We start from the raw sequence: 7,572 nt of genomic DNA on the forward strand, positions 1-7,572 counted from the left end.
CAGTGGTTCAGAAGCCCAGGAACTTCCTCCCCAGGATCAATGCTCCACTCAGGAGCTCTGTGTCACCATTAGAAAACTCTATGCTTGTCACAACAGCTGGGCCCTCTGGGGACCTCATCCCAGCTGCACATCTGCACTTTTCTCTTGTCCAGAAGTCAAACACCCTTGAGAAAAATTCACCATGGCACCACTGCAGAAAAGGATAGAGGTTCTGTTACAGACACCGCTCTAGACCTTGCCAGGCTCTGAGGGGGAAGCAGCTGGCCCAAGGAGCTCAAGGGGTTTTTGTTGCAGTCTGTAGCACCATGTGGGTGGAGAGCTGTCCCACTGCTGACAGTAGAAGGTATCGACATCTTCAGCCTCCACGCTGATCATGAGCAAGTAGGAGGTCCCAGACCCACTGCCACTGAAGCGTGCTGGGACTCCAGAGGCCAGGGTGGATGTTCTATAGATCAGTAGCCATGGAGAGGCCCCTAGCTTCTGTTGGTACCAGTGCAAGTAGCTGGTGCTTATACTGGAGCTGGCTGTGCAGGTCCTGGTGATCCTCTCCCCTTGGGAAGCAGCCAGGGACCCTGGAGACTGCGTGAGCACAATTTCTCCACTGGACACTATGCTCATATGGGAAAGATGAAAAGAGAGAGAAATTAGTAGAAATAGAGATTCATGTATGTCTTCATACCAGACAAGGTGCAGAAGCAACTAAGATCAAAACCCTGATGTAGACTCCAACTGACTCATGTGGGAAGTGGACTCTGGATCTTGAGCTTTCTCTTTCCTACCTGTGACTCTGAGCAGCAGAAAGCTGACAATTTGAGCCTGAAGTTCCATGGTGTTGTCTGAGCTGAACACTCCTCTTCCCCCAGGGACCCCTGAAATTGGCTCACAGTTCTGTGATCTCTGAGAGGAAACATGCAAATCAGCAGGGTGTGTGGGGCAGCACTGGCCCATAGATCATGTGGTCCTCCCACTGCAGAAGCTGAGGTGGCCTAGAGACCAGGACCTGAGTGTTGTCCTGAGCTCTTGTCCAGAGTCCTCCTGTGTTTCTGGGCTTCATCTGACCTTGTGAACAATGAAGCCCTTTGTCCCTGTGCTTCTCCTGTCTGCAGCAGGTCAGTGTCCTCTGTGAGAAGAACTTGCTCAGGAGGATCACATGGACTGTCCATCAGAGTGTCCTAGGCCACACACTGTCTCTGCTCTCCTTGCCTGTGGCTCCAAGGCCTTTCCCATCCTCATGGCCTCCTAGATGGCTGAACTCCAGTGTGAGCTGGATCTCATATCCTCAGGGAGGTGGCCACAAAGCCAGGCAGGGATTCCAGGTAGAGAGGAAAGCCCAGTGAGGAGAAGCAGGGACTCTTTCCCACTGAAGGGTACAGTCCTCTTTACAGCCCTCTGCACATCCCAGCTACAGTTTCTGTAGGGCTCCATCTTGGGCTGGTGTCACAAGGTCTCTGGGGTTTAGAAGCTGAAGGCTGCCTCAGACTAAGGAACAGTGAATCCAAGTGATGACCATTTATCCTCAATAGAAGCCCTGTCCTGTCCTGAAGGGTTAAGCTGACATCAAGCATCCCTCTGTGACTTTGGGAGAGGAGTTTTTTAAGTAAATGATGTTTTCATTATCAAAATATGAGCCACCGTGCTGAGGTCAGAAAGCATACCTAGTAGTCTTATCAAGGCCAGGTTGTGACACGATTTATCTAGTCTTACAGCAACATGCCTTATTCCTGTCTTCACTACAGAGAGGCAGAAACCAGGGGGAAGCCTGGAGCTATCTCCAGAGCTTCCTTAGGACAGAGGCAGCTGCCTAGAGGCTCCCTGGTGACAGAATTCTCCCAGGGGGATCCTCAGTGGCTCCATTGTGGGGAAAAGGATGAAGTGATCAAATAACACTAGCAGTTTCCTTTCCCTGCCAGGCCCTTTGGCTTGGTCTTAGGGTGAAACTGTCCTCATAGAACAGGTTGGGAAGTTCTTCTTCCTGCTGTTGAGGCAGTTGAGTAAGACTGATGACATTTCTGCTTCAATATGTCTGACTCTGTGCTTTGCTTTATTTAAACATTTTAAAATTCTTTTCTTGTTATAATCCTATTCAATTTTTTTAGATATTTCTGAGTCACTTAATAATTTATGTCTTTCTGAGAGTTGTTGTATTCCATTTAAATTGCATAATTTGACAGTAATGGCATGTTTTCATATTCTCTCATAATGTTTTTAATTTTTTTAGATCTTGACCAATAATGACACTGACTTTGGGCTACTCTTTTGCCTTCGCTCTATTTTCTGGATGAATTTTTGTAAGGGTCTGCAAGGTTTTGATCTTCCCAGGAAATCACCATTTGGTGTGATTGATTTTCTGGTTTTCTTTCATTTATCTGTCTTCTACTTTATATCATTTTCTTCTACTGTCCTAGGCCACACCCTGCCTCTGCTCTCCTTGCCAGCTCTAGATTTCTCTTTCTTCTCCTAGTTTCTAAGGTTACATAATTGATTTCAGATTTTTTTATCATTACTAGAACATAAAATTAGAGACTTATGTTTGTAAATTCAAATATTCATTTGTTCACTACAAATTTGCCACTTTGACAGAGTGGGCAGCTTGGCCATTTCCTCACTTGGGAAGCAACAGCAGGAGCTGGAGAAGTGGAATGCGGAGGCATTACTGAGGTGCCTGGGAGCTGTCAGGTTCAGGCCTGTCACCTGGGGAAGCTCCCCCATGGGACAACTCAGTGCAGGGGTCATTTGGCAGAAAGAGGAAGAAAACAGCCAAAGCCCTGATACTATGACAGTTGAGGTGGACACCCTGAGAGGCCCCAGGGTACAGATCCCTTTTTCTCACCAGTATCACCAACCATCCTCTCGAGGTGGTGGATCTCTGACCGGCTTCCAGCCCAGATATAGTGAGGATGCTTGATGAATTGGTATGAATTGACGAGAGGGAAGTCCTCTGGAAAGGCTTGACTTGGTGCTTTGTCATGGACTAAGAAAAGATTAATACACCAACAAAAGCTCCTATGTATACAAACTTAGAAATTGATATACATCTTATTAGTCTTAAATGTTGCAAAGCACAACTTAAAATACCTCTGCTCTCTTTGTGAGTATTCAGAATCCCAAGGAAAGCCAGACCAATGTGCAGAATAGAGGTCACAGAGTCAAACCCACATGAATGTAGTTATCATATATTAGACAAAGGCACCAAAAACATACATTGGAGACAAGACAGCCTCTTCAACAAATGGTGCTGGGAAAACTGGAAAGCCATATGCCTCAAAGTGAAATTAAGCCCCCAACTCTCCCCATGCACAAAACTCAATTCAAAATGGGTCAAGGACCTAGGAATTAGACCAGAGACCCTGTGCCTAATAGAAGAAAAAGTAGGCCAAATCTTCATCATGTCAGATTAGAAACCCACTTCCTTATCAAGACTTCTAAAGTGCATGAAATAAAATCAAGAATCAATAAATGGGATAGATTCAAACTAAAAAGCTTCTTCTCAGCAACATAATTAGTGAGGTGAAGAGAGAGCCTACAGAATGGGAGCAATGTTTTACCATATGGACATCAGATAGAGCACTAATCTCTAGGATATATAAAGAACTCAAAAAAGTAACACCAAATTAATAATAATAATAATAATAATAATAATAATAACTCAATCTTAAATGGACTAAGGAACTGAAGAAGAAATACAATTGATCTTAGAAGAAGAAATACAGTCTATCAATAAATATATGAAAAAATGTTCAACATCTCTAGCAATTGCAGAAATGCAAAATGAAATTACTCTAATGTTTTATCTCACTCCAGTTAGAATGGTAGGTAGCAAGAATACAAGCAACAATATGTGTTGGTGAGGATGTGGGGGGAGAAGACACACACTTAACATTGCCCATAGTACTAAATTGGTACCACCAATCTGAAAAGCAACTGTAGATATTTTTAGGAAACTTGGAATGGAACCACCATTTGAACCAGCTATCCCACTCCTTGGTTTATACTCAAAGGACTTAAAAAGAGCATACTACAGTGACTGCCAAATCAATATTTGTAGGAGCACAATTCACAATAGCTAAGCTGTGGAACCAAACTAGAAGTCCTTCAACAGATGAATGGATAAAGAAACTTGGTATATATTGGAATATTATTCAGAATTAGAAGAGAATAAAATAATGGCTTTTCAAGTAAATGGATAGAGTTGGAGAATATCATGCTAAGCAAAATATACTAATCCCCAAAACCAAAGGCCAAATGTTTTCTATGATAAGTGAATGCTGTTCCATAATGCCGGGGGTGGGGAGGCATGGGATAAATGGAGAAACTTTGGATTGAAAAAATAGGAGGTAAAGGAGGGAAGGGGGCCTGGAGTTTGGAAAGATGGTGAATGAGAAGAACATCACTATTCTGGTTGCAGGTATGATTGCAGTAATGATGTGACTCTACTTCGTGTTTAACCAGAGAACTAAAAATTGTGCCCCATTTGTGTACTAAGAATTGAAGAGCATTGTGCTGACATATATAACTAATTAGAAAAAATAAATGGAAATTTAAAAATTATGTCCACTGAAGAGCAGAAAGGGCTATATTCAAAGACAAAGTGGGCCACTGTTTCAAAGCTGCATCCACGGCTAACCAGGGGATTTTGACCTGTAGTGCTGAACCCTGAATCAAACCATCTATGTTGGGGACAGAACTTGCCACTCATGAGCCCTGTGAATTGGACAGGGTATTTAAAAGGCCCTTTGTCTCACAAGGACACATGTGAGGATTTCCTTCCCCAGGGTCTACTGCAGCCTCCAGGGTCCCAGGAGGCCCTGAGTAGACATGACACTCTGCAGTTCCTCTCCCCACCTGAAACCCCAAACTAGGACAATGCATTATTAATATTGCCCATAGTTAAGAGGAGGAAGTTTCCATGCATTTTCTAAAGTTTTATAGGTATTTTCTCAGAATGTGAATCAAAGAATATGCTTGTTTTCTTAGTGTGACAGTTGTAGGGCATTGTTGAAGCATTTGGCAGGGTGGATTGGCATGAGTTTCAATTTGGGTGTCACCAGGTGAGACTCAGACACTAGGGTATAGGAATTGATCCTTGTACATCACAGCACCTAAGTTTTTTTGAAGGAATAAATATAGTTTTGCAAATGTGTATTGTCTATGGCTACCAAAATATGAAATTAATGGAAATTATATTGGCCATATCCTATTGTTATGTCATGTTCAGGAATGGATAGGTATAAATGAATCCCACCTTTGTGTATAATTATAATATAAACCAATAAACTAAGGAATAAAAGCAAGCTATAAATGCTAATTTAAAATCTGTCATTTAATCTGATTAACAGATACAGTTATTGGATATTATTCATAAAATTTGTGTAATAAGAGCTGAGCCTAGAAATACAAAATTATACAAGTTTGGCAGTTCTATGCCCTTAGTTCCTTACATAAAATGTCTATTTTTTACTTTTCTTTTTCTTTCTGAATTTCAAAAGATAACATGGTAAATTAAATAAATTGGGAGTTGAAGAATGTATACAAGAAGTAAAGAGGGTCTGGGCACCCAAAGTCCTTACTGTGGATTCCTCTCCCACGTTCATCACATTCATGAAGCTGATTCACTTCCATCCATCATTAGGCCTGATTTCCTGGTAAATTCAAGATATCCCTCTCCTCATGTCTATAGTAAAAGCATGACACCCCATATTCTGCAGATGCCAGGTCTTGTCCCGGCTTCGCTCCAGAGAAGTCTGCCATCTCTGTTCTGTTCCTGAAGCCAAACTTGCTCTCTGTATTTGGCTCTTCTCTGGTGCTTCATCTTCCACAATAGAGGAACAAAGACCCACCCTGATTCTAAGATTGGTGTCAAGGGGAGGGCCATGCTTGTCAGGTTGTGGTCAAGAGAGATCCCAAAGTTACATAGAAAGTATCCAGGGCCTGGACTGTGGGGACACTTGGTCCATTGTGAACAGAGCCCCAGAAACCGTGAGCAGGACACTAGACACAGCCCCCAAGCCTTAGGACTCCTCCTCTCTGCTGCTTGCCCAGTGATGCTGAGGCTCTCTGTGGGGGTCTATTTGCCATCTAGTGGCAGGTTTGTGACAGAGAAAGTTGTGGAATTTGGAGTCTGAGGACCCAAAGTCCTGACTATGGATTCCTATCCCACATTCATCACATTCATGAAGCTGATTCTCTTCCATCCATCACTAGGCCAGATTTCCTGGGAAACTCAAGGGATCCCTTTCCTCAGTAAGTTGTCAAACCAAAGACAACAATTCACCAGAAATTCAGAAAACATACTGGTCTCAGGGCAGTTGGGGTCTAGGTGTGTAATCCACAGGAGATGACAAAGCTGGGGTTTTGCCAGAGAAGAGAAGGGGCTTGAGGGACCCTTTGGGGTGCAGTGGCATTGGTGAGGAAATGTGAGGGTTGCTGTTCTACAGAGGGTAACCCAGCCTCATGATTCTCACTCAAAACCCCTTCCAGAGCTGCTGAGGGTCTCCCAGGGCTCCTAGGAAGAGCTTCCCTACTTAGCCTTTGGGCAGGGGCAGCTGAGGAGTGGTGCAGGAGGTTCCAGAGGTGACCAAGATCCAGCCCCCACTGCCACCCTGGCCCTTCTTCCCAGCCTCTGCGGGGTGCTGAGCAAGGGATGGGACCTGCCCCAGCAGCCCCAGTGCACCTGGCTTCCCACACTTCATGGGCCCTTAAAGGAGTCTCAGATCACCACATTCACACAGGACAGGATGCCGCCCTCTCATGGAAAAGGTGAGATGATTTTTTTATCTAAAACAATGAACTTGGGCAGGAGCAGGGGGATGTTGATGGTGGGAGACCTTTGTTTGGTGGGTCAGGAGCTTGGTTCATGGCTCAGGTCTTGACTCTGCACAGCAGGTGCTCTGCACAGGAGATGACAAGTGCTGTGCCCATGAACAATGGGACAGGGGGCTTGAATCATCTCAAATCTGGCAAGATCACACCCATCTAGGTCTTAAGGGTGTAAAAGTTGAATTTCCTTTGAGAAGAGACCATCGGGAACCTTACTTGCATGAGGGCTCCTAGAAAGTAGTTTCCTGTGCTCAGACACCCAGACACTCAGAGGGTGGTATATCTGTGGTCCCAGGAGGCATGGTGACAGCTCAAGATGTTAGCAGACATGGGCCTCACCCATATAGAGCTGGTTCTGCTGGAATGCAGGATGCAGGACTCAGGGATCATGAGGTTCGACTGAGATTTCAAAGAAGGCCCTGAAGGCCAGGCAGGGTGCATCAGGGCTGAATTCCTGAAGCATCCCCTGAGAAGACAAGCTGTGGAGATGTGAGAATGAAGGTGGCATTGCAGTGGAGGCCCTGAGACTGAGAGATGCCACCAGCATGGGACATCTGCTGAGGGAAACTCTGAATCCAGCAGAGACAAGTGGAAAGGGAGGCTATGTGGGCTGCAGGCAGCAAGTCCACAGAGGCAGAGCCTGGTGTCAACCCTTTGGACAGAACTTCACTGTGCCACATACCCAGGTGCTGGATAGGGGGCTGAAAGGTGGATTGACCCAACTGGACTTTTTTAGTCTTTCTCTGGTCCCATCCC

At 44.8% G+C, this 7,572-nt stretch overlaps 1 pseudogene; it reads right to left on the reverse strand.

The window, feature by feature from the left end:
• Nucleotides 1–228: 228 nt before the first annotated feature.
• On the reverse strand, nt 229–618 carry LOC113178580 (Ig kappa chain V-VI region NQ2-48.2.2 pseudogene; annotated as a pseudogene).
• Between the last annotated feature and the right edge of the window lie 6,954 nt (nt 619–7,572).

Source organism: Urocitellus parryii, chromosome 11 (genome assembly GCF_045843805.1).
Source record: "Urocitellus parryii isolate mUroPar1 chromosome 11, mUroPar1.hap1, whole genome shotgun sequence".
NCBI lineage: Eukaryota > Metazoa > Chordata > Mammalia > Rodentia > Sciuridae > Urocitellus > Urocitellus parryii.